Source organism: Triturus cristatus, chromosome 12 (assembly GCF_964204655.1).
Source record: "Triturus cristatus chromosome 12, aTriCri1.1, whole genome shotgun sequence".
NCBI lineage: Eukaryota > Metazoa > Chordata > Amphibia > Caudata > Salamandridae > Triturus > Triturus cristatus.
In genome coordinates this window covers 415,544,379-415,571,168 of record NC_140595.1, presented here as the reverse complement: position 1 = coordinate 415,571,168, position 26,790 = coordinate 415,544,379, and positions in this window count along the sequence as shown.

The following is a 26,790-nucleotide window of genomic DNA, read 5'->3' as shown; positions in this document are numbered from 1 at the left end:
TTAAAATGTGCTCTAGTTTTGTATATTGGTTTGAGATTTTTCTTGTGTTGTATTTTGACTTTATTAATGCCTTAACATGTAACATACTGCCTCCAAGTTAAGCCTATCTGCTCAGGAATCACAGCCACCTGAGGGTTAAACTTAGAGGTTCACTGTGACAAGGCTTCTGGTTATTATGAGGTAAATACTCACATCCTCCAATCAATTTTTTACAAGGTGTATGTAAAGTTATTTAGATGATGATAAGTCATGAAAAAAAGTAATCAAAAATGCTAAAGCATACATGGTGAGCTAAAGGCAATAAAGGGAAAGAATGATAATGACAAACAGGAGTGAAACACAAGCAAATGGAATATACATGTGCGACAAATGAGCTTCTTTACAAAGCATTGCTTTTATGCATGAGCAAATTAAGTTTAGGTGTAGGCATGAAGGTGAGCATGACAATATGAGTGTTTTTGGGGGTAGACATGAAAAATGTTTGAGGCAAACTTAAGTTGGAGCTTTCTGAATACTCACAAGCTTTTGTTGTATGTTTTCAATTACTAAAAATACTTATGAGCAATATGATCACAACTAGCAGCATGCAACTGCACTGAATATTTTCTATGTATGACCCACAGAGTTTGATAAAAAGTCTGACAAAATCCTAAATTGTTGGAATGCTTCAAGGCTCAAATTTAATTGCCAATGTACATGCTTACAAAGTTGCAATGTGGAACAAATTGTGCCTTACATTTACTGCTTACATTTTAAAAATAGTGTTAACATCACAAATCTTATGTAGGAGAGCACCAAACCACCTCCACTGCTGGTGTTGCCCACTGTCCCTAAATAAATAGTCTCTCCACAGTCCACCCATTGCTTCAGGAATTGGGAGGATTTTTGGGGGATAACACTAATGGTAATTGTAGGGCCAACACCTTAAATGTTGTGCAGCATGTTTATATTAAATACTCTAATTAGGTCAAGCCTTAAGTTCTTTGCTTATTGGATGAGTTGGAAGAGGAAGGCAATGATGCACAGTTACCATAGGCCCATTGTATTTCAGGGTATTTTGACTTCAGCAGCTAATCTTACATTTTATCCAATATTGGGTAATGTGCAACACTGTGTTAATGTGAATTTGAATCTTGCATCAATAAGAAAGCATGGTCATTAGTTTAAATAGTTGGATTTTGTCAAACATTCTAAGTCTCACTCCTAGGCAGAGGTGGCATGAAGGCAGGTTCAATACAGGTCAAAACAACACTAGAACAGACTGATCGTCTTGTAAACAATGCTACTTTTTAGTACTTCGTTCACAGACATACCCCATCTAACACCAACTTATAGTGAACGCATGGTTGTATCTCCCACACCTACCAGTCTTTTGCACACATTTCAATGGCAATGCTGAATATATTCCATTAAAAATGAGTACTGGTACAGAGGATAAGAAGGCTTGACAGGAAGGGAAAATACATTTAGGGTGAAAATTAAGCACTGTACAAGCAGGAGATTGGAGCTTTGACTGATTATCAGAGTTATTTTTGTATCCCAGACACAGCTGGGAAAATTGACCTTTTTAAGAGGCTGTCCTTGGAAATCAATGTACTTGATAGAACAAGATATCCTGGTATTGTGAACTGCTGTCCTTTCATTCAAGGACCCAGGAAAACATGAGCTTGGATTTACAGTATTTATCTTTTCTATTTGTAATGCATTAGGCAGATCTCAGCTAAGGTTCAATTGCAGTCTGTTTTTAGGTCTAAAAGCAAATCAAAAAGGCATTCTATGGAATGTACATCAGAGTGAAGCTTGCTGGAAACATATCTACAGGGATAGCCAGTGAGAGGGTGATGAGCAAATAAAAGTTCAGTTAGGTTGGTTTGCATCACAAACATGCCAGAGCGGGCGTGTTGAATCTCAAAAGTCAAACATGATCATCATACAAACTACGTCATTGGTTGTATGGACCTTTGTTGTTCGACAAGGAGAGTGGATAAGGAGCTTTCATTTACATGTCATTTCCATAGACAGTGTAGACCAAATGGGACTTCAAAGGAATGGACAAAGGTAAGAGAAGTGAGTTCAAAGGATTTGTTAACAAATCAGTTTAATGCTGATGATTAGTTAATTAAGTAGATACCAACAAAGGAGAGAGCAGGGAATCATCAGGGGAGTGTCCCTTTCCCTGAGTTAATCAATAAGCAACAATGTGGACGTTCCCGTACAGGGATCCAAAAGTGAAGATGACGGATTGTCATACACAGGAATAATCAAGAGAAACCATTAGGTTTTTAAAAGAACCCTCACCCACCAACCTAGTTAGTGGAATGCTTCATCATTGGCTTCCCAGCTGGGCTGCCAAATGCAGCCCAGCTGGGCTGCAACGCCTGAATTACAGTGGAGCAGGGTTTTTTTGTGAAAGGGGATGGTGATGGAAGTAAAATTAAAAGTGCCTCTAGAATACTCAATGACTGCCTTTATTCGTGAGTTTCTAGGATACGGTTAAAAAATATACAGTAGGGATAAAAGGAAGATATAGATATATATGGTCTACCTTATCCTCTTTCAAGTGGTCGACATGGTTCAGCCTCGACAGGGGGGCTGAGGCTTTCTTCAGGACCAGAATTAGTGAAAGGTGTGAAAAACAGCACATACGCTAAGGTCTGCTGATGTGCAGTGAAATTACCCCCTGCTATCTGGTCAGCTGTTGGCCTGAAATTCATGAAAGACGACCAGAAGGGTCGCTCACAAAAAAACTAGTTTTCTGTATGTTTCTGCTTCTAAAAATAAATAAAGACAGGAAATTCATTATTTTATGTCTGTATTTATCCTTACAAATCAGTAAAAATGGAAAATTGGGACCCTCAATTATGTGTGATAATAGATCAAGAACGCAATCTTCAAACATATGGGGCGTGCTTAGGAGATCTGTTCAATACGCAACCAGTACCCAACTCAATCCTGTCTAAACCTTCATGCCATAAAGTCTTGATCTTAATGCCGGATCCATTCATATGGCCAAAAGTACTATCTATATTGTTTAGTACTTTACAGTACTATTGAGTATTAGAGTGCAGTACAAAATATTATCATGCCCAATGCTGACAGGCAATTTTTAATAAAGTAACATGAGGAATGTCATCGGAGCAAGTTTCAGGGTCACAGTGATATGATTTTAGTTAGAAGCTTCTACCAACATATAATTTGTGCACCTTCTTTGTTATCATCTTACATTTATATTTTCAAAATTCAAGGGAAATCCTAACGTTCTTTAGCCACAAGTCTTCCATTACTAAAATCCCTGACGGCATCCAGGACTTCCAAATAATGTGTTTAATTATTTATATGCAAAACTGGGTTACACCTCAAGAAAACTTTAGCACACATACAATGGAAGGTATCTGTAATTCAAAATAATTGTTTTGATTCAGCGGAAGTGCATCTGACAGGGTGTAAAATCCTTTTTGATGTGGAAGTGTAATCGCTCAGACAACGAAGGCCAGGAAGATGGTCGCATGTGCAGCCTTGGTTTGTTATGTACAATTCACATGCATTTATACACAAAGAAGAACAAAGTTTGGCTCAGTCTTGTTCCTTTATAAAACTTTATGCTGTGCTGACGTACAGCCACTTTTATTCCTTTAAAGTCTCTCATTGAAATCATCAAGGTTCTATATATGCTGCTTTTCAATACCTGGATTCATCATTCTGGATTTTCTTTCTTCCTTTATAAGAATAGGTGTCCTCTTTGTGTTGGTTCCCCTCTGTGGGATTCCCAGGAAAGGCAAGGACTGGAGGCGCAGTCTTCTCCTGAAGCACTTTTCGCGCTGGTGTTCTAGAGGGTAAAAGAAGGAAAGGTAAGGCTGGTGTTGGGGTCCATTCGGCAGTCCTTGTACTATATTCCAGAATTTGAATTGTATAGCCCTTTATCAGGAAGGGACATTGAGAAAGGATGAGGGTAATCTTCTGGTTCATCTGCAGTCTACCTAGCATGAGTATTCTGCCTTATATACTAAATGGACCCTCCTTCCTCCTCCGTTCAAGTAGGTTGGTGATAAACGATAAGCTGAAGTGAGCCTGGTCACAACCCAAGCACCTCTTTGCCTAGTGACAATTGACTGCAACCCTCCGATGGCCCATCCCCCTATACAAATGATGCTGTGCCTTCTCTGAGGAATAGCAAAACATGCTGGCTGATTGCTTTCTTGCCACAACTTTGCTGTTTTCCTTGTAAGAAAACCTTTCTCTGGATCTGGGGACTCACCCAGGGAAAAATAATTCCTGGGTTGAATTAGGATTGTCCCTGGAGGTGGGTCTGTATGTGCGGGCTGAGAACCCTTCATAACAGTCTCCCGTATGACTACCGTCAGGGTGTTTTCTCACAGGAAAGGAGGAATGTGTGAGGACACAGTATAGAGCCTGGCATAGAAAAGGGATTTTAGGGTACTCTAGTGAGATCTGTGATAACCACTTTCCCAACCAGTAATGCCCACCATACCTACAGTCAGTATTGTGAGTGACGCTCAAGGCTGTACAGGGCAACGAGGTGTCAGCGGCCATGTAGATGTATGAGATAAGGTAGGTAATTGGGAAGGGCTGTCAGATCTTAAGGCCCTCCATTACAGGTAGCATTTTATATCAGGTAAAGCAATGGTTTGACAGAACGTTCTGGGGAATGGCACCAGTTAGGTAAGTTATTTATTTCCTCTCTAAGCCAGTTAGTTTTTTTTCTAAATCTAAGCACTTAAAATAGTAGGGCCTGCATCATCTTTCTGTAAAGCACCAATTAAACAAGTTATATATTATCATTTCCATAGCACCCTTCCATGAGACCCACTTGACTAGGGTTAAAAATGTGGTGCTTTATGTTCAGCACCTTTTTGCTAGTTATTAAAGCTAACCTTTGCATGTAGATTTAGCAAAGAAATATGAAAAGCTAGGCATTTAGTTTAGCCCTTATGAGGTTTAGGAATTGTGATAATCAATGCTTCCTTCGTGGAGGCTGCCGCCTGGATCATGGGAATAGTCAATTAGCCTTACATTTATGGTGAGATATTAACTATGCCAATACTTTTCTTAATTCAAATTATACCTGCAAAATTAGTATCCTTGTTCGATATGAGGAAACAGTGTAAGTACAGCAAACAGAATCTAGTGTGGATGACTCGTGGCCTCAACTGAAGAACTGGTATTTTGCTGACAAAAAGAGAGCACGCATTAGGAGCAAAAAAGATAAAGTGCATGGTAAATTCTAGAATATTTTTTCTAGAAATATAACCACATTTTGAAAAGCTCTAACTTCTTATTAAAATTAAATCCTCTATTTGTGTATTTTTCTGTTTGTGAAGTAAATAAAATATTTAGTAATTTGTGGACTTTTTTCATGTAAGCTTGTTTTTGTATTTCCATGCATTATTTTGAGGTTTAGATCAGAGAAAATGCTTAGGCTGGGGTCTCTGAATGTTGTGTTTAAGTTTGGCTCCTTGTATAAATTACTTACAACCACACTGTTCTATTCTCCGCCACTCCACTTTACTCTGCTCCACTTCCCTTTCTGCCACTAAACTCCACTCTATGCTGCTAAACTCCACTCTATGCCTCTAAACTCAACGCTGCTCCAAGCTATGCCACTCAATTCTATGCCACATCGCTTTACGCCGCTGAACTCAAGGCCACCCCAATCAACTCTTCGCCATGCCATCCTACAGTCAAAGTAGCATAGAGGGTTAATGTGTCTCTTGCAAACCACATCATCTAAGAAGCAGATGATAGATTTTTATTTTATGTAGCTTGGTAAGTGGGTTACTGCTTTTAACAGAGAGCTATGAAGTACAGGCCTCAACAAATCTACTTGCACACTCGCTTTGGCGAGTCAGATTTAGTCAGGGCGAGCTATATTTAGGGCCTACTCACCCCTTCTGATGAGCTGACGAACAACAGGTGTTCTGTTCACTTACAAAGTGAAGGAGCATTCAAGATGCTTTTAAATCTTGTTTTTATCTTCTCACATATATCCTGTGTTCAGTGACAGAGGTCAAAAGTCAGCTTACATCTACAATTTCTCTGACTGCAAAGTTCCAGGATTTAGTAAAGTGAACAGTATGAAAAACATACTGTACATAAAGTGTGAAATGAAAGGCTGTAGAATGTCATGTTTTATTCTAACACACATTTAAATAGCTAAAAAGTGAACTGAACAAACATTTCAAAATACATTTTAGCAGTTATGAAAGGCCTTGTTTTGTAATTCTGTGATAAAAAAATATTTTAATAGGATGCAAAACAAATAAAAACACTTTACTAAGTGATGTGCAAATGATATGTTTGCAGAAGCCCAATTTCCACAGATTATTGTTTATACATTACATAGTTTTATAAACAAAACTGCAGGTTATTGGAAGTGTTTTGGCCATTTCAGTGGAAAATGTGCTGTCTGTAAATTACCTCATTGGGGTTCACAGGAGTCAAAGGTTTAGTACTGCTGTTCTACAGTATTTGCTCTATATTCTAGTTAACTGGATGTAATCACTCTCTCTGAAACTTAACCCTACCAAGACTTAATTCCTTCTCCTATTCTCGACTGACATCTCCCCATCAAAAATGACCCATCCCTGTCACTGTGCGTAACATTGCTCGGCTTCATCTTACGTAAAAAACGTTCTCTATTGGACCATGAGCAGACTGATTAACCATACATCCTATCAACTTTACCTGCTCAGAAAACCAAAACCCACTATCTCTCCTATAGACTGCCGATCCTGAGGGCAGGCACTTGAACTCACTCATCTAGATGGAGAGAATCCCATTTAGTAAGCCTTTCAAAATCTCCCATCCCACCTCCTCCAGCTATACTACATGCATCTGCTCTGCTAGCTGCAGGAGCAAAGAAATCAAGTCATATTACCACCATCCTAAAAGATCTTCACTGATTACAATTTGAAGCAAGATTTGGCTTCAAGAGAGCATGCATTATATATAAGGTAATTAACACTGCTCTACCTCCATATTTGAAAAACAAACTCAAGGGCAGACATAGAAAAATCAAAGGCAAACATTTTGTAATTCTAGAAATCCCCTAAACCAGAAAAGCCAAAATAACATACAGACATTTTCATGTTGAGATCCAAGACTGCAGAACTCTATTCTGGTCCACATTAGACCAAACTGGAACCTTCTTGCTTTCAGGAAAGACAAAAACACACATCTCTACAGATTCTACCTTCCAGACATAACACTAGGTTGAATAGTTATTGCTTTTGCAATGCTAGTAAGCCACTTGTGATCTGTAAAGCACGTTGCTGCTCAGCGGCTAGTTTAAAGAACATTAAGGCATTAAAAGATGGGCATTGATGCATGTGGACATCATCTTGGAATGCACATTATTTGATATTGTTTACCATACCAAGAAGGCTGAAGCGTTGAAAGCAACTCAACGATTTTGGGTTGGCAAGCAATAGTAAATTATTTCAAAATTATTCCATGATGACTGTCCATGCATTCCATATTGAATAAGATGTGTTGTACTTATTACAAAGACCATTAAAAGATGGCATTCCATGCATGTGCACACATGTGCATGCATGGCCAAACTTTTGTTGTGTGGTGGCCTTGTTAGAATACATTTTGTTATTCTTATGATGAAAAGCATTCCACAATTGATGCCCCTGGATGCACAGTCATGCACAATTACATGAGTAATGAAACGTTTGTGTTGTATGGTTACTGTGAACATTGTGCGTAAGCAAAATGGCATCACTCTTAGTGCAGGAAGTCAATGATTGATTTGGACAGACCCTCTGTCCCATGCTCCATGCCATGATTGGTAGAAATCAAAAGTGAATGACACTTCACTAGACCAATGGGTGAAGGGGGCAGACTCAAAACAATGTGACCCAGAACTAAAAAGGAGATAGTTTTGAGGGAACAAACATTAGATACAATTCAGCAGTAAAGACATTCTGTCCTGAAGGTTTATTGCAATTGTTTCCACCAACCCATTCCACAACTTCAACACTTGAGACTTCCCTATCCAATTGAGTGGGATCCTCTACATTACCGTGTTTTAGAATCATTGTAGAAAAACATTGTTCAAGGTCATTCGTCATTGGGTATGTCTTCCAAATATAAGTAGGAATATTATTCTGAAAAACAGTCATTAATGCCTTTACTAGATTTAAATACATTTGCACTTCCTCCTATGCTGCTACAACACTGTTGTGTGAGTGACACTATGGAAGTGGCCCACTGTGCGTGTGCCTCCACCCAAGACTTCCCCACCTTGTTCCGCCTTGCTCACCTCACTCTAACGTGTTTGTCTTCTCAACACCTCATCTTGCAACAGATGAACATAGCTAAGGGCTGGGATGTGTGCTGGGTGTATCATGGTGCTGTGTTGTGCTGCTCGATCTGTATACCATAACTTGGTGCTCCTGCTCAGTTTGTGCAGCAGATCAGTCTGGTGCACTAGCCACTTGATGTGTATTGCCAAATTGACAAAGTGAACTAGAGTGGACCTGATCCTGAGTTTGGGTTTGCACTGATTGCACCTGGTGTCTGCTCTTTTCTGCCCTTAGCTGGAGCATAGAGCATTTCCTGACTCCTTGAAACGGCACTCTTAATGTCTTATTGCCCAGTTCCTCTGCTTGCTAGGTCAGAGAGAGGGGAAGGCATGGCTACTATACGATCATTGCGAGAGCTTGGACAGCTGTGGACCCCAGGTTCTGCGGACTAAATATTCTCGTGTGGATAACTGAAGATTTTTCAGGGCTGCTCTGTGGGTTACATTGGATAATCATCTAGTTCTTCCAGTTCGGGGTCCAGCAGTGATGAGCAGTAAGCAGCATAAGTGATAGTGACACAAATGTACCTCATTAGGTTTTGAAGGATTTTTACAACTACGTGGCAGGCATAACTGGCTAAGGCAGGAGAAAATGCCCGCAATGCAACTTGCTGCTCAAGTGTTGTGGGTTGAGGTGACCCTGGAAGGTTATAATTAGGGCTCATTGTTTTATGGTATTTTTTGCCACCTCTATCTGTATTTATCCATATTTATTTTTATGTGATTTTATCTGTATTTATTCACATTTATTTTTGCCACAATCAAAAGACAGCGCTGCGGCTAGTATTTTTCCACATTTATTTAAATAGAAAATGCACAAATGCACTCGGTTGTTATTGATCAACACAATGCATTCATTTAAAAACTTTTCCCATTGTTGTACAAACCCATGTGCATTTCAAGAGACTTTGAGGACATTGAGGCTCTTTCTGGTTTGTTAATGAAATGAAGACTACTGAAAACCTGTTCAATATTTGCTGATGATACTGGAATGGTCAAAAGATTCAAGGAAAGTTTACAGAGTGTTGGCCATTCTTGCTTCTGAGAAAGCCGGTATGTAGTTGATTGATTTATTTTTGGGGAATATTGTGCAATGAAAAATGTGTTGAATTATTCTTTACCAACATTCATTATGTTATCACAAGCTCTAAAAACATGAATACATCTTTGTAACCATTGAAATCCTGACTAAATTGAACTTTCTTGAATGGATCCAGGATGTCTCCAAAAGGAGGTGTAACTCATTTGCCCAGTTATGTTCCTAGCGAGGACAGCATCGCACGTGTTTTTCAGTGCATCCTTAAAAGTAATTATCTCTTTTATTAGAGCATTTGATTGTTTTGTGGTAACATTTGCAATAAAGTCGTGATCATTGGTCTTATGTATAGTCTTGCTTCAAAGTCCAAAGCCATGTCAACATCTATGGCAGAATATATTAGGTGGACATGTGTTTCTTCTGACTCCAGCTTCTTCTGAATGTTGATGATACCAGTGAGAATTTTAACAATGAAATTTAATTCTCATTGAAATATTGGTGGTGTGCGCTGTTGGGGCTGGGTAGTTTTTGTAGGTGATCCATTTTGAATCCAGTGGATTCTTCATTGTTTACAAAAGCAAGGATGTAAAGCCATATTTCCAAATTCTTACTGCTCCCTCATACCAGCCGAACCATCAGATCACAACTGCTCTTGGATATTTCATTCTCCTGTCTACTTTTTCTTGAGAATAAATGTGTTTTAAGTGTTGTGTATAATTAAATACTGCTTCAGCCTTTATTGCAAAATCATACATGTCCCTGTTCTCGGGCTGAGACAGAGCATAGGAAAAAGCAGCATGGATAAGATGACATGGATCTTTTATGTGAATGAAATCAACCCTCTGAGCATTGTGCAAATCATTTACTACCTTTGTCATATAGGAGTCAGAATCAGAACTTATTGCAACAAGGTCATGCTATGATTTGCCCAGCTACTGAAGCACATTGTATACAATTAAGGCAATTTTAGCAGAATTGCACTCATTAGATACAGTGATGTTAACTAAGGCTGCGCTGTGATCCTTTTCTTCATCATCACTGTAACTTGTGACCAATGTTCCACTGGCTGGGTCGCCATGCACCTCTGTGGTTTTGTCAATTGTTAAAGAGATAGAAACATTTCCTACAGCTTGATGTATGTTTCCAAGCGTGCTTCAAACACTTCGGGAAGATATTTCTCATACATTTTGCTGAATTTGCACATTGTCCCTGCTGCAGGGCACAGCTGCCTCATCAGTTCTCCAATTGGATCCTCAGGCTGGTGAAGTGGAACACCTCCTTCACACAGAGCTTTCACAACCTTGTGCGGGATATCGGTAGCCTCTTCAATATTTTGACATGCACGAGTTGTGCACTGCTCCAAGTTCATTTGCTCCATATGGGCTTTCTTTAAGACTGAAGAAGAAAGTCTCTCATGGGTTTTACTCCTCAGGTGAGCTTTCATATTATCCGCTACCCTGTTTTCAATGTCAACAGGTGTCCGACATGACTTGCAGGGGAACATTTTCATTCCTTTAAGGGACACGGTGTCAAATTCTGCATACTCCAGTAAGTAATCATAAATGTCCTTACATTTGCAGCCCATATCAATCAATGTAAGAAGTCATCAATTAAGCAGCCATTGGGTTGATGTTTAAAATACTGTATGTGACCAATACAACACACTCAGCCATTATCTAAAATGTGGAATTGGATTCAGATATGTAGGAATTTTACCCCAAAGACATTCAAGTGTATCAATGTTTCTTGTTGATTTTAGTTTGTACATGTTTTATTGCAAATAACTTCTTGTATCATCTTTATCAAAATATGTCCATGCTTTTCAAGATAACTAATTTGGTTTCTGGCTTTTGAAAAGCAGAGAGAAGCCAGTGCAGTACAATTGCAGATGCTGAAAATATGTTCGCATATACCAGTAGTTTCTTTGTTGATATATTCACACAATCAAGTAATGAGTTGATTTATAGAGATCAGCTAATCACCCAAGATGGTGTCCAGGCACTTGCAGGGTCCGAGAGACTCATTCAAATAGCCAGGGCTTGAGATCATTTTGGAATTTCAGTGCAAATGGGATGGTCTGGAACTGGAGAGTGAGGCTGTTCAATGTCTTCGCTGTGTGATAGAAGAAGGAGCATCCTCTGCTCGTGCTTCTGTTTATGCAGGGAGTGTGGGCGAGTGAGAGTGAAGTGATGGTGATGTGCTATGTAATCTAACCTCTGCAATCCTTTTTGATATTGGCACTCTGCCTGTCATGTCACAAAATAAATTACGCCAAAGGACATCATGGCCAAACTATGAAAATGAATAACTTTTTAAACTGGTCCTTTGGCATGGGTTGCCAAAAGTACTAACATAGGACTCTCCTCTGCAGCGACAGCATACCAGGGACCAAGGCATGTTCACTACTGCCTGCCTACTTCAGTTTCCTTATTATTTTGGCTTTTCTCTGAGTTAAAAATGCAGAAACATAATGTATCTTTATTTAATGTTTCAAATTCTGTTTTGTCCAGTGAAGAGACTGAGTTGGGCGAATCATGTTTATTACTCGTTTTATGATGTGCTTTTGCTCTGAATAGTTACTGTGATATGATCTTCACCGTAGGCGTACACTATACCAGTCCTTCATCCAGGAAATCATACATGCAAGGATGCTTATTTACTACCTGATACACTTGAAGGAAGTGACCCGATTAGGGTAACCAGGGTCACTCAAGACCACCTCTCAGCCCTCCATACAAATGAAGAGTCGGTCAGACAGTAGAGAATACAGACCAAAATATTTATTCAGATACACTTGAGTGGAGCCCAGTCTTCCCACTGTCTTAGATTTGCTGCAGAGGGACTGACATCAGCAAACATGGTGATACATTATGTATGATTCAAAACCAATGAAAGCACTCCCACAATGGAATTTCTCAGGCAGATGCAGCTACACAAAGAAGTACAGAAGGATAAGTTTTGATCCTGATCAAGGTCGTTCCGTCCTTTCCCACCACTAGACTAGTGGGAGAAGGCCTCTATCTAGAGGGAAAGGTATATGCTAACAAGAACAGTGTATTTATAGAGAAAAAACGAAGACCAACCTTGGAGAAACGAGACCTACCAAAAGCTGTGTTTTTGTGAAGGGAAAGATTAGTTTTGATCATGGTTCAAAATGGCGACCAAACATAAAATGGTGCAGTAAATGCTAACTTACATAGAACAGTACATAATCAACACAGCAAAAACATTTTTATTCTAACACACTTATCATTGTGCATGTGAGGGAAGCAAAATAACTTAGCACTATTGACACACAGAAGATGCTTAGTGTTTCCTAACTTAAAGGTAGGCATTTTATTGACCTAATGAGGACGAAAGGCTGTGTGGGCCAACCGGATTTAAAACTGTAACCATGAAACAGAGTGTGCTAATAATTACATTGAAGTACAAAGGTAGACGGGCTTACCTTAATAAGTGTTAAACAGGAAGTGACGTCAGGACCCTGCAGCAGCTGGCGGGTCTGGAGAGTGCAACACACTGAAAGCAAGACACACAAAGTTAACACAGACTCCTCACATATAGTGCAGAATTACCTCCTACAAACACCATACGTCACATGCTACACCAATATGAATTGCAGCACTGTGCAATGGTTACCAAATTATACGCTTGCACAGGCACACAAAGATGTTGAAATCCTGTATAGCGCTCCATCCCACACACTGCAGAGAATCAGGACAGATGTGCAAACCACAAACATAACTTCCACACGTCGTACACAACAGAATCGAGCAGACTGCATACACGCACGTAGGTCCCAAAAACAGTAAACACCATGATGTCACTAAACGAAGCAGTGTGATACACAACGCTCCTTCAGAGAAGATTTAAGGCTTTGGCAAAGTGGTCTCTGTCCCAGGGCCCCAACTTCCATGGGGCCCCCTGAGAGAGCCATCTCTATTCTGCAGCGTCTTGCCCTAATGACATAGAATATGTCTTAAACAGAGTGCTTAAATACGGTTTTCCTTAAAAAAAATTCAAATATTGGTGATGTGTGAGAATCTATTACAGACATTTCTTTTAGATCAAAACAGACCTTATGTATGAAATATGGGTGGGCGTGACAGCGATTATTTGCAGTAATATGTATGAGCTGCTGCTGTATTATCTATGCCAAACAGTTTAGAAAATGGGGCAGGAAAACACAGCTGAAACCTCAAGACTCCCCAGCATCAAAGGAAATCTTCAAAGCACATGGACAACATCATTTCTTATTGTGCTTCGATCTAGATTGAGTTTGTCTACAATATTTCACAAAGAATTTAGTGTCTAACCAATTGATTGTTGCTACTGGAGGGAAGACAGGGTAAGGGTGACTTGGTTGATGTTTAATGGACTAATATATCATAAATATAATTGGCGATATATGCACATAGTGCCTGAAATTTTAACTTTTATTGCTTTGTATTCATAATACCAAACAAATCCTATTTCTCAACTGGCATTCTCCCTGCACACTGAAAATTAGTCACTGCTCAGGGGATTTTCACCATTCTAATGGGTGTAAATATTTATACTCTCTTCCTTCCTTTACACTTCTCTAGGTCGGCTGTGATCTCTGACTCTATTAAGCTACAGAAATAGTAGGGACTCAAACAGTGGTGGATGGTAAAGTCTAAAAGTAGTGGGGCATAAAAATAAAACCATGAATTTACTAGAGGGAGGGAGCGGAGTTAGCAAGTGTGACTGTCATACAGAAGGTTTAGGAGGGGGAAAGAAGGTTCTGCAAGTGTGGAAACCATAATTATAACTCTGGTCTCATATTTCAGCAAGTGGCTATATACCATTGTGGTGTAATCTCATTTACTTTAAAATAAAGCTGCCTACTTAAATAGCAGGTCACATCTATGCTATGTTGTAGAACCTCATGTTTTTTTGAGACACTGGTGAGACTTCACCTCTAGGTTCCTCTTGACCAATCATTTAAGCCCAGTTTTACATACCGGACCTCATTTTGTAAGGTTACATAATAATGAAAAGTAAGAGGACTGAAAGGAGGTGAACATTCGGGAAGATAATGTGCTCAGGCCAATAAATACATATTGAGGGAGCACAAAAGAGTTCACAGAGTGTTAAAAGTGTAATCTGAGTTTAACATAAATTCAAAAGGGTATGAGGCAACATATATAAGGTAAACAATAAGTATGTACAGAGAGAAAAAAGAAATTCCACGTTGTTGTTTTTTTATCTTAAGGTGTCTTTTATTAAAGATGCACTTGGTTTTCATATGAAGAAGCCAACGCGTTTCGCCAGACACGCGTTTCGCCAGACATGGGCTTCTTCAGGGCTGTAATACCATACAATATATACAAAATTTAAAAACCAGACATATGGCCATGTATTGTTAAGTACACAGTAGTTAGTGACTTGTATTAACAGTGCTAGTGGTGAGCGTAAACACAAGGTGAGGGAGGAAAGGTGCTTACAAGAGAAAGCAAAGAAACCAATGCTGTGATTAGTGACAAAAAGCCGATATTCTACACTTCTGTCGGGTGTTCTAATCATGCTGGGGAAGATACCACTAAAGTCCCAATATTTACAAAATTATATATATAAAGAACAAAGGAAGGGCTACGGCAGTGAGCGTGGTCGTTAGGAGTATGCTTACGATGGTATAGAGTATTCAATTTGCCAGGTAAGTTAAGCCAGTTCCAAATTTAAATTAAGTCCGTGTCAGGACAGTAGACGTGAAAGGAATGAATCTAGGCAATGATGAAAAAATGGTGTCAGAGGACAGAATTCTCATCTGAATGCAAGGCAGGTTAGAATGTGCGTGTTTAATCAAATTAACCTTTCAAGTTAGAAGCAAAGATAGTCCAAAAGTTTAGGAGGACTCAGGTATTCGCCTTTGTTTGACTGATCCGCAGTTTGATGCAAACAATATCTGTATATAAAAATGACTCAGTAAGTAAAGGGAAGCTGGCTATCATGGGTTAGATACACAGCGTGATAAATAGTTAAGAGGGTGATTATTCTAATAAATCTACAGTCTGTTCCATATTGAATAACATTCTGCGCAGGCAACCGCAACCGTTAGAGTGGTCTAACTGTGTCTAAACCGACCGCGCTAGACCATGACCAATCCAAGGTTAGTAATAAGCAGGCGCGGTTTGCAGAAAGAACGGCTGGTACGATGCGCCTATTATTACAAGCTCGTACCAGTGGAGAAGGGAAACGGTGTGCTGTGCTATAATCATTAGTCAGTCAACTGTACACGCAGAGAAAAGTGTGCTTTACTTTAATCACAAAGTCAGCAACCATCCTTGCTGAAGGCATTCGATTACTGACAGTTCGTAATTGAAAAGTCGCTGGTGCAGTGTGACTAATGGTGCATATCACACCGAGTTACCGACCACGCGCACGTTTGCGTGTGATGTCAATGTGTATCCACTAGCAATGACAGTAGAATGGGAACCCAACACTCTCCTTAATGCCCAGATGAACTCAAGCAGAAGTTAAGAAGTGCTAGAAAGGCAGGGAAAGAGTATGCTATGCTGTAACCTTAGTTCCACAAGTGCAGTAAATACCCTAGTACGCTATGCTGTAACCTTGGTTCCGCAAGTGCAGTGAATACCCTAGTACATTCCTCCAGAAATTTGCCAATCAAGTGCACGTTTGTGATAAACGTCATGACTGGTGACAAGGGTGATAAGAATGCTAAGAGCCCATTGCCCTTCTCTGTGCAAAAGATGATAGTTTAAGAAAATGCGAGGATGGCTAAAGTCCAGCAGTATGTCTAGGTGCCAAGTCTAGCTTAAATTAAAGACCAAAGTTAACACTTGGTCAAGGAGGCCCGCGGCCAAGACCTCCTCACCGGGTGCACCCTCTAGTTCTAAAACTTACTTGCATGAAGAGCTCCGTATATGAGGGCACCTGTATGCTGCTTCTGGGTTGGAAGCTGCTTCCTGTCTAAGCGATTAGACTGATGACCTCGGGTCCATAGACTGCCATATTGCAAGTGAATTTACAGCGATGTTTGATGGGAATTGATAGACCTCATCGGTGCCCGATAACGCACCGGTCGTTCTTTAATGAAAAACAATGAAAACTTGTCAAAATGAACTGAAACCGCATCAGTTGTCCGCAAACTGTATAGAACCATAATAAGAGTGGCAGTGGTAAAAGGGAATGCCAGGTGGCAGATATCGTCATGTATTGAGGATAGCAGACTATGGTAGGCTATATGAGAAATGCCCCTGTAAAATAGTGTAAAAATTCAGCTTCATTGCGGCAATTACGTATTAACCTGCCAGAGTTTGATGCAGATAGGAAAAGGGTTGGAAAAATGAGGAGAAATGGTGACATGTGTGAGAGTGACCAATTGATTACAAGAAATAAACACACATCTTAAGCATGATATCAGTCTGGTTAAAATCCAATGATGTCAGTTCACCTTTTCATTACTTTGGTGACGGGTTACATTAGGTTCTGTGAGCTGAGCACAACATATGGAAAGTGTTCAAACGTACAGAATAGGTATTATATACAAATATGTTCAGGGCTATATCCCTCACATGGAGTGCATTCAGGGCTTAGTCCATCATATGGAGTACATTCACATTTTGCCAATTTTGAGTTCATAAAAAGACATATTGATGGCTTTGACCATTCAATAGAAACTAGGGATACCTTTCCATAGAACATCAGCGAGAACATAATCTTTATGGAATATGACACGAATGTTTGTATGGAAAGGACACATATATTAAAAGATGCACAGTACTCAGAATCTCAAGAGCAGAGCATTACGTGTGAACACATCTCAATTCAAGGGTCAGTGCCCCAGGTAATGGGAGCCAAAAGCAGCTTAATAAGTTCAACAACCATCGCTGCCGTATGTGTCATAGTTATTCTGTGTGTCAAGCAAAGCACCATCATACAGGAGTATGGTGATGGTGCAAATATAGTGTCAACATCAGGAGATCCCAGTATGGTGTAAGCAGAAAACCGATATGTAGGAGTTAATAATGTGATATGAAAAGGATAACCACTACAGAAAATAGTGCATTTCGTTATCGATGTTGAAGCCCAGAGTAGAAGAGCGTAGGGTGCAAATTCACCTGGCTTCAAGTTGCCTTAGGGTCATCTCTCTGTTTCCACCCTGTTTACTGGGCACCACCTCATCAATACCATGGAAGCAGAATTTGGATCTGTCAACCCCATCCCTGCAGTCATGTGAGACTAGGGCATATGAGGTGTCCCCATTCACGACTGCTCTGTGGTGTTCCTGGATGCGGGTTTTGAATTGTCATTAATCGAATGCCTTCAGCACGGATGGTTGCTGACTTTGTGATTAAAGTACAGCACACTTTTCTCTGCACGTACAGCTGATTGACTATTGATTATGGCACAGCACACCTTTTCCCTGCTCCACTGGCATGAGCTTGTAATATTAGGTGCATCATACCAGGCGTTCTTTCTGCAAACAGCGCCCGCTTATTATTCACCTCGGATTGGTCATGGTCTAGCGCGGTCGATTTAGACACAGTTAGACCACTCTAATGCCTGCGGTTGCCTGCGCAGAATGTTATTCAATATGGAACAGACTGTAGATTTATTAGAATAATCACCCTCTTAACTATTTATCACGCTGTGTATCTAACCCATGATAGCCCGCTTCCCTTTATTTACTGAGTCATTTTCTATACAGATATTGTTTGCATTAAACTGCGGATCAGTCAAACAAAGTTGAAAACCTGAGTCCTCTTAAACTTTTGAACTATCTTTGCTTCTAACTTGAAAGGTCAGTTTGATTAAACACGCACATTCTAACCTGCCTTGCATTCAGATGGGAATTCTGTACTCTGACACCATTTTTCCATCATTGCCTAGATTAATTCCTTTCACGTCTACTGTCCTGACGCGGACTTGATTTAAATTTGGACCTGGCTTAACTTACCTGGCAAATTGAATACTCTATACCATCGGTAAACATACTCCTAACGACCACGCTCACCGTCGTAGCCCTTCCTTTGTTCTTTATATATATAATTTTGTAAATATTGGGACTTTAGAGGTGTCTTCCCCAGCACGATTAGAACACCAGACAGAATTGTAGAATATCAGCTTTTTGTCTCTAATCACAGCATTGGTTCCTTTGCTATCTCTTGTAAGCGCCTTTGCTCCCTCACCATATTTTCTTTAATGCTTTGCACTTTACCTTGTGTTTCCCCTCACCATTAGCACTGTTAATACAAGTCACCAACTACTGTGTACTTAACAATACATGGTCATATGTCTGGATTTTTAATTTTGTATACATTGTATGGTATTACAGCCCTGAATAAGCCCATGTCTGGGTGAAACGTGTTGGCTGTCTTCATGCGAAAACCAAGTGCATCTTTAATAAAAGACACCTTAAGATCAAAAAACAATAACGTGGAATTTCTTTTTTTCTCTCTGTACATACTTATTGTTTACTTTATATATGTTGCCTCTCATACCCTTTTGAATTTATGTTAAACTTTGTGGTCATGTGGCAGCTGACCATCTGAGGTGGGCAATATTTTGTTACTTTTGTGACTAATCCTGGCAGTGCAATCCTCTTTTACCCGGCTGCCTTTTCTCGTATATATGTAATCTGAGTTTGCAGTGTACGATATGGGATCATTGCACTTGTATTTTCATTTGGCAACTCATGTGTAGTATTCCTTGTGGGAGTGGCTAATATGCAATTAGGTTCACAAGGCGTTACAGAAGTGGTAAAGCAATATTTATAACTAAAGACTCACAACCCTTGATCTTGGGACACAGAGCCAGATATAGTCTAGTCAGGGGCCACGAATGGAAAAGGGTTAGCTGGATTGCTTTGGTTTAATATAGATATAATTATTGTCCAATACATGTGAGTATTTTCTGTGTGTTTAGAATGTTTCTTTGGTGTGTCTGCCTGGTATTTATTTTGTGTGGTGTGTTATGTATCACTGTATATCTGCTGTGCATGCTGTACAAGAAGTCACTCAGTGTGCCTGCTTTTCTGGCAATTTGTACAATTGATCCCCCTTTGGCAACCAACGAAAAGTCCCAGTAACAATGGAGATATACACTCTTCCTGACAGCCATGCATAGGATAACGGACTCAAACTGGTAACTATATGCACACATGCCAGGGCCAAACTGTCTAGATTGGTAGTTATTGCAGGATGAATTTTAACAATTTTCACTTCAAAGTTTACTATTTACGAGGGACTGCCAGTCTCAGTTTTGCCTGGGATTCATTTGTCTAGCTATGTTTTTTTAATTCACACTGAAGTGCTACGAAAAGAAATGTAAAAAAATCTAATCTCAGCATCCAGAATGTGCTCTATTGTATCTGCAAGTGAATCACTACACACAGTTAAAATAATTGACAATTGTCAGTAATTTAAACTCTCAACCTGGGCCCAGCACAATCACGTTTTTGCACCTAATACCAGCAGCTGTTCTCCTGCATCTCGACTGAGGTCCTGTGGGTACTAGATGAACCTGATATGTATACCCAGTCAGCATGTGTCCACTCTGGATATGGAAGTGGCAGAGATGTGCACTTCTTAAGTGCATTAAAGGATGGAATCCGTCTCAGAGACAGCTCTTGTGACTAAGGGAGGTGCTGCAGAAGAGACAGTTCCTGGGCAGCAGCGGGACCAGGGTGGCACTGCAGCATGTTGTGCATGCCACACCTTGCAGGAATGAAGGTGTAGTTCCAGGGTGGCACAACATGCATGTGCTCCCCTCACACATCCCCATGGCCAGATTCGGCAGGGCCCGCCATGAAATGGGTGGTGAAAATGCAGGTTGTAATGTGCTTGGCGGTGCTGGCATTGGTGCCACCAGCATATTCAGGCCCTTTGAAGACTGGGGCCACAGAAGGATCCTTGATCCTGGCGGAGGTTTTGGTCTTGTGACAGTCCCACCACCACTCTCGTAACAGGGCAGATGGGGGGTGGTGGTGAGATTGCTCTGATGCATTTAGAGCTCCTGCATTTTGTAAACACTTCCACTCATAAGCTGGACACAGGCTGTACAAAATTAAGCAGATAAGAAGTATGGTAGTTATGTAAACTATAAAACAAGTGAATACACTCACTGGATGATGTCTCTGTGGCTAACCCACCCAAAGGCAGTTGATCCCCCTGCAGGCAGCCAACCTCACGCTGCACACAGTCTTTTGTCACGCAAGGCACATGGTAGTCTGCAGGATCTGGATTGCAGGCAGGCCTTGTGTCCAACTCCCCACAGGCAGTCAATCCCATGCTGTGCACAGTCTTTGCTCGTGTGTGGCATGGGGTTAGCCACAGGGCCTCTATTGAAACAAGGCCCAGCTTCCAACTCCTCGCAAGCAGCCAACCCCATGCTGCACACAGTCTTTGACTGTGCGCAGTGGGGGGTTGATGACAGGTTTTTGCCTGCCACCAGGCACTGTGGTCAAACCCCCAGTGGGCTGCTAACCCCACACCACACGCTTCCTTTGCTGTGTGCAGCATAGGATTGGCCTTCAGGCCCCGTGAACCCAATTCCCTCGGTCCAAAACAAACTTATTAAGGGAAGGGACCTCCTCCCGACCCTTAATTAGCACTGATCTCACAACTAAAAAGAATTAAACAGGGGAGGAGGGCATGCAGCACCCTCACCAAGTCTTAATGGGCCCCAGGGACCACATCCCCCAAAGCCAAATAACATTTAAAAAGAGGAGTTGGAATTAACAGCCCCCCTCCCTGAGCCTTATTATTATCCCAGGGATCCCATCCCCTGGGGCCAAACCAATACCAAAAGGGGAGGGGGCCATGTGGCTCCCTACTCAAGCCTCATTAGGCCCAGGGGATCCCGTCACCCAGAGACATTTTTTATAGCAGAGTGAGGCTTTGTGGCCCACCTCCACAAGCCCTATTAGGCCATGAGGCTCCATTCCCCAGGTCCTTAAATAATTTAAAGGGGATAGGCAGCCTCATGTTGCGCCTCCCTGAGCCTTATTAGGCCCTGGGGACCCCATCACCAAAGACAGTCATTTCTTTAAGAGGAGGGGGCTGCGTCACCCACTCCTCAAGCCATTTTATGCCCTGGGGACCCCCATCGCTGACCCACAGGGCCCAAAGTATATTTTAAGGGGAGTGGGCCACGAGGCCTAGCCTTTTTTGTCCCATTGACCACATCCCTCAGGGCCTCTCCTTATAATAGGTGGGTGACCAGGGCCCAGGATACTGGGCACCCACCATACACTCATTGGGGGCTGCTGGGGAAGCACCAGGGCCCCAACAACCCTACCCGGCTTCTACCATGCTACAGGGGCCAGCATTTCTCCTACCATCAGGGACCACCTACTTAAGCTCTGGTGGGAGCAATCTCTTCTCCTGTTTCCCTGCCTGCATCAGTGTGGGGAGGGAAAAGAAATCAAAAGTCTTCTCTTAGCTGGCAAAATAATTTTCAAAGCTCCCGCCTACTAGAAGCAGCCTTTGTGTTTGTTCCCACAGGGCTGGATATTGAAAAATGCTCCCGCCAAGTGGGAGCAAACACATATATCATGATATGACACATTTGCATTTCACCTAGTTAGGCGTAATTTCAAGTGAATATGCACAATCATGTAAAAGCAAACTCTGCAAATTTCGAACACCCCTAGGTAGAATAAGATGTAGTAGTAGATAGAAGGGGGGTTCTGAAGTGTTTCCACAGCCCTCTGCAGGAAAGCTTTCTACTGCCTGACAAGGGATTGGTTGATGATTTTTGCTCTTAACCCTAAGTTCAAATTCAGTACACCGGACGTTTTTGAAAATTGAGAGAAATTTTGTGAAATACTCCAAATTTCTTTGTAAATGCCTCTACTGATTGAAGCTTTGAGCCTTCTTTGGAGACCTGCTTTGGGATATAGTTTGAAATTGGAATGGTCTTGTAAATCCAAAGAATATTTACTTTGTCCTGATGATTTCTTGATGGTCTGTTTTTGGAGGGAATGAGAAGCATCTACAAACTTCTTCGAAGGCAGGGTACTTTCTGATCCAACTTGTAGATGGTGAAGGATACTTCAACCTTCAAATGAACACATGGTCAGCTGCGAATGATACCGGCAGGTTACTTTATGTCCTTTTGGATTTTTGAGGATGCACTCATTCTACCCTTTTTTATAATAAAAGATCCTCCACAAGCTCCCCCATCTCGTACAGGGAGGTATGAATGGCACAGTGCTTAATACGAATTAATAGGTATAGAGGGTAAGAGTGCTATGGCACAGAGAATGCATCTCCTTTTAGAAGCATAGCAATCCACGATACGAGCTTTGTCAGAGACAGAATGGTGCCATTTAAATAGGTTTTACAAATATTTGGAGTAACTGTGCCAATGCTATATAATATTTTAGACGTTACATTAGGCACATCTTTATCACATAATGGAGCACAAGAGAAGAACACCAGGGATTCAATTGCTACAATGGCTTTAATATATATAATATACATTTTTATATAATTTAACAGTATACAGTAAAGCAAAATATGACAGAGGAAGCTCCAGTAGAAAGATGAACATCTAGTGACATCTAACAAACATATAGTGAAATACCTGAGCTACAGCTTAATTGGGGCAGGAAGTTGCCCTCATACCTTAAGCAGCCTCTGAGACAGGATGGGAAGGACACCACCTGGTACTAGAAATGGGGGGAATACATTAATCAGCGCAAGACATTTCTGACTTACTCTGTGCATCATTTGAAGAAAACTAAAATAAACTATTTACCGTCCACAGGAGGTGGTGTCTATGGGATTCCTTTATCAGAAGAGCAAAGGAGAGAGAAGACACACAAACTAAAATGGTGGCTGCACTGTAAACTCCAATGTGCCTGTTCTAAAGTTGGTTTTATTCAGACAAAAGATTATTATTTCCTTGGTACTGCACTTACCTTTGCTATTGTGTGCAGTCTGTAGTATCTTTACTTGGATTATTATGATGATGGTGTTTGGGCATTTCTCTTTGATATACTACTGGCTGCTACTGGCTGCTCCTGTTTCTCTCTATCAAAAACCCAAGTCAAGAGAAGCATATCCCTTCAGGAAAGACTCGCTGCCTGTGGAAGTTTCAGCTTTTGCACAGATATAACCAACTTATTTGGCTTTTTTTCAGTATAGTGCCATTGAAAATTCTTTAGCAGTGTTTTTGCTGCATTCCTTTATTTTTAGCAGGATTAGTCTACTATATAAAAAGTAAATATTTATTTTTAAAAACCGCTAGTCTCTCAAATACTCCCCATATTCTTTGTGAAGTCATCCACCTTCAACATTCCAAATATGGACGGCAACAATATGTCTGGCCAAACAATATCTCCACCACCTCAATATCTAAAATTGTTGATTCCACAAAGCCATTAATTAAAACAACTTTAGATGAACTTCAGGATATACAGTCTAATACTGATAATATTACTGCAGATAAGGTTTCTGATTATGAAATCAAATTCAAATTCAGAGACAGTAAAGCTTTGTTACTTACCAATTACCTACAGTTATAGCAACATTTCTCCTTATGAATAAACTCCTTCTGGATCTGGATCTGGAAAACGGAAATAAACATTACAATTTAAGAATTTTTACCTGAAGACATAGAAGGTGCAAACTGGGGATAATATGTACAGAATATATTACCTAGCTACTCAAAATAAAATGCATTGAAAAGTTTGAGATTTACAAGGCTCATCATGTCCCTTCGTATCGCAAAGAAAATCAACTTAAGCCCAGGTAAGTAATATTGCAAGTTCTACCTCATAGCCATCTAGTTATCATCATCTGCAAGGCAAATTCCTTCTTTGATGGTATAAAATAGTCATACATCAAGATTTTGCAAAGAAATAGGGCATAAGAAGATATACTTTTATTTGATTTCTTAAAATCATAAAAGGGAGGAACATACCACCATGGGATATACAATGTAACGCAGTAAACTGGATTAAAATGACAGCAAAGCAATTTTTTTATAAATAGAAATGTAATTAATTCCAAGGTCCAAAATTTTGTAATAAAATACCTCAACCAGAGGTCTTTAAAATTAAAGTAATAAACGTGTCTATGCCTTCGGCTTCAGATAAAGTTCTTGTGCTGAAAAGGGGAAGGTGAGGACTCAACCCGACTGCATGGTAAAATACTGGTCATCTGTCCTTCTTATCAAGTTCTTTGATCGCTGAGTCCTTCTTTTCAAGTTCTTTGCTGCTATGTTCAAGAATCGTATTGTTTTACAAGACAGTTGAACGGAGGAACCACTGAGACATTTTATGACTGCCCCTCTGCAACTCCTTATTTTTTCTTCTCTCAAGATTGGCCATTAAAGGATCTTCCTCATATTGTGTAGAGCCGGGCAGATGTTGAGTAGGTGTAATAGAGACTCTACTCTATTTCCGCAGAGGCGGCATTCCGTGGTCGACGAGGTCCATAGCCATTGTGGAGTAAGATCTTTTGTAGTGTAGGACCACAGTCTCAATAGGGTCAGTTTCCGCTTGTAGAGATCTGTGAAGCCCTCTTGTAAATATGGTTGCAGTTTCAGCAGTTTGTAGGTAGGCATTACCATCCATGCATGACTTTGGCCGGTGTTAGACCTGACATCCTTGGCGTGAGTTTTTCCCCTATCTTTTGCCTCTGCTACCTGGATTTTTGATGCTGTGCTGGATTTCGTTTTTGCTGGTTTAGATGCTTTGGACACTCTGCCACTGCTAATCAGTGCCAGAGTGTAAGTGCTCCCTGTGTAAAATATCATATTGATTGGATATACCTGATTGGCATATTTGTATCACCCTGAAGTCCCTAGTAAAGTGCACTGTGTGTGCCAGGGCTGGTGATGACAGATGCTACGAGTGGGCCTGCAGCGCTGATTGCGCCACCCACATGAGTAGCCCTAAAATGGTGTCTCAGGCCTGCCGCCGCAGGCCTGCTTGCAGTCCCCGGACTGCCATGTCACCCTGGTCAGTGTCCCCACCCTTCCCTTTTTATGCACATCAGTCATCCCTATGGAAGGCCCAAGGTACTCCCCTGGGCAGGGTGCAGTGTATGTAAAAGGTGGAGCATGTACTAGTGCAGGTACCATGCTCTGGTAGTGAACAGCGGCCATTTTGCGGGTTCACTGCTGCAAGGTTATCTTGCTCCATAGGCTAACATGGGGGAGGCTGGTGCCAATGGCTATCCGCCTATCTTCCCATAGGAACAAGATAAGACATGAGTGTTTGATATCCCTGAGCTCAGCATTTAATAACACATCTTTTAGGAGAGGTTGTTTTTAGATCCTGAGTTGGAGAATAGTACTTTTTAGAGAGTAGCTGTTCTCTTGTCTGACCCTTCTGTGTGCCTGGGCATGCTTGTGGATTGACTGTCTGGCTTGAGAGTGACAGGGGCTGGGGATCCCCCAGGAGGTTGGCTGAGTCAGCCCTTTGCTGAATGGCGACATTTGCAAGTAGAGTGGAGGGAGGAGATAGCACCTGGGAGTGAATAGGGCTGTGCCTGCCTGCCCCACTGCTGGCTCCACCTCCTGCTGGGCGGCTGACGACTCTTCCCCTCACTCTGAAAAGAAAGCAGAAGCCAGGAAAACAAAGTGCTCCAGCAACACCCAGAACTGGATCAGACCGGGCTCAAGACCCACTTGCACAAAGACTTCAAAGACTTTTAGGGGTATAAGTACAAGACCCCTGACAACAGATTTTTAGATTCTACAATCAAGAGGAACCTCTGCTGCAAGACGGACTGCTGAAGAACTGAAGGAAGATTGCCTTGCTGTGTGCTCTAAGGGCTGACCTGTTCTGCTGTGCAACTGAAGCTGAGGAGGAGAAGGGGTCTTGCTGTGTGCTGACCCTACCTACTTGACCTAACAAGACTTTGCTGTGTGCTGTGTCTTCAACTCTGAATCTCCAAGGGCCTGAGAAGAGCTGGCCTCCTGTTTTGCAACCCAGAGATAGAAAGGTTGCCAAGAACTTAAGACTCTGCTGTGTCCCCCCTGTGTTGCATTAAGAAGATCGAAGTGCTCATCGGCACGTGAATTGCTGAGGCCGCAGGATTGAGGGTGTCTCCCGTGCTAACTAAGCCGTTGTGAGGCTTGGTGGCGTCACGATTGACCCGCTGACACGGGGCGCCGTGAATATCCTGCCCGCGATACACCGCTGCGGCCCGGGGGCCCGAAACTGATCGGAAGCTGCACTTCCCTGCTCTGCGAAGCCGCGGAGAAGAGAACGAGGAGGCCGCGACCTGATTGGTTGCTGGTAGAAGGCTTGGCTGGGGGAGCCGCGCCCGGATTGGTCCATCGCTCGGGAGCTGTGGAAGCCCTGCACCGAACAGCCGGAGAGGAGCGCTTTACTAACGAGCGCAGAGGCACCGCCAGAGTAGCGTGGCTGTCTAAACAACAAGAGCCTACGAACTGATTCTTTTTCATTGAGTACTGAATCACG